We start from the raw sequence: 2,060 nt of genomic DNA, 5'->3' as shown, positions 1-2,060 counted from the left end.
GCTAGTTTCTAAGTCTAAAGGTTGCTTTTAGTATCAATTTTAAGCATGAAAATAACAGTTTTTCAACTGTTATCACTTAGTTGATGCAAAAGTGTGAAAATAAGCCAAAACATAAGAAAGGAAAGTTGAATTTTATTTTAATTTTTAAAAATATACTCAAATCAATGTTTGTTGATGAGTTGCCAAACTCAATTTTCAATTGTAACAAACATTCTTTTGATGTTTTTGTAATAACAACGTTTGATGATATATTGTCAAACATATCTTACTTGGTAGATGATTTGTCTAAAAACTTTTTAAAATCTTATCTGGATAAAATTTCTCCTTTTTAAGTTAGATGAAAATTAATAGTATGCAACCTAAAGAGATAAGGAATAAAAGAAAAATTACGTTGTGTTTTTTGTATCGATTTGTTTGTTAACATGTTAAATAAGACTACATTCAATTTTTGGTTAACTAATCAAGTTCTGCTAAGTAGATTAATTTTTTAAAGATACAAATGAGTATTATTTATAATAGAACAAATCCTACCTAGAAACCTAAGTATTATTTGGACAACAACTACTCTTGATTAAAAATTCCAAGTATTATTTGGACCACATCCATTCTTGGCTAAAACCATGAGTATATTAGGAACCTAACACCTTGTGGCTAAGCAACTAAGCATTGTTTGGAATGTACTACTCTTAGCTAAGACAATGAGTATTCTTTAGACTGCAACCACTCTTTGCTAAAACCAAGTATTATTTAGAATGTGAGGTTAACTTGTTACCAATAAGAAGCATTGATGTTTTGAAGAGATTTTGATGATGATGCACTTGGAGATTTGAAGAAACAAATACATTAATTGTCAAAAGCATTCTTTGTAGAAATCATTTGTATTAGGTTATCTCTCAATTATAAGCACTTAGAAGTATTACAACTTATTCTTTTCTATTGATTTCATGCGGCAATAGTCGATTATCATAGAGGATAATCGACTATCATAAGCAAAAGTAGAAAAGGCTTATTCTCGACAATAATCGATTATCACTAGCAATAATCAATTATCACTAAGGATAACTGATTATCACGTGAAAACCCACAACTGCCTGAAATAATCGATTATCACTTTTCATAATCGATTATCTCTGGCAGTTAGGAGTTCTCTTTTCATTTTTCTAACCCCTGACCTATAGATAGAAGCCTTCTAAACCTTTCTAAGGTTACCTAAACTCTAGAGAGCACATAATTGGTTCTAAGGAAGTTCTTAAGTTTAAGTGTAAGCTTAATCAAAGTCTTGAAGAAGGAGAAGCTTGATTTTAGTGTGTCTAAAGGTTCAAGCGGTTCTCTACCAAGTTGATTAAGCTGGTGTTCATTCCCTCGTGTGTTGAAGGAAGGTTGTTTCTACAATTATTATTTCATTACTCATATTGTAATCTTAAAGTGAATTTTAGTGAAAAATTAATCATTCTTTTATAGTGATTAACAACTGGACGTAGAATCTTTTGATTAGAACCAGGATAAAAATTCTATGTGTTCTTTTCTCTATCTCTACATTTCCTTGTTATAAAATGTTCGAAGAAAGTTTTAAAAGAAAACCAAAATTTTAAAAGAACCAATTCACCCTCCCCTCTTGGTTTGTGTCTATTATCATGCTCTATAAAACATTCCGCTATGCGATACAAATTTCCACTCTTGGCTAAAACCAAGTATTCTTTAGAATTTGAGGCTAACCAAAACATTTACAAATAAAGTGATATGAAAGATCATTAGCTTGGTCTCTTAAAGAGAGGTTATGTCTTACGATGAATATAATATTGGTTCAGTCTTTTGGACTCCTTTCATATATGAACGTTGTTCTCCCTCAAAAAAGGCTAAGGATATCTTAAGATCTTATGCTTATTCTTATTCTAAGACTTTTCTCAACCTTCTTTCTTCATAGATATCTTCTTTATATGGAGCTTGAAAATAAAAGATTTGTTGCAAATCCTTTATAGCCCTTGTAAGGGTCTTTTAAGTTTTAAGATGCATTAAATGTTCTTGACTTAGCACTAAATTTGTATGGCTCCTTTGGCAAC

This window comes from Vigna angularis, chromosome 3 (assembly GCF_016808095.1).
Source record: "Vigna angularis cultivar LongXiaoDou No.4 chromosome 3, ASM1680809v1, whole genome shotgun sequence".
Classification (NCBI taxonomy): Eukaryota; Viridiplantae; Streptophyta; class Magnoliopsida; order Fabales; family Fabaceae; genus Vigna; species Vigna angularis.
Note: the sequence above shows the minus strand (reverse complement) of the source record.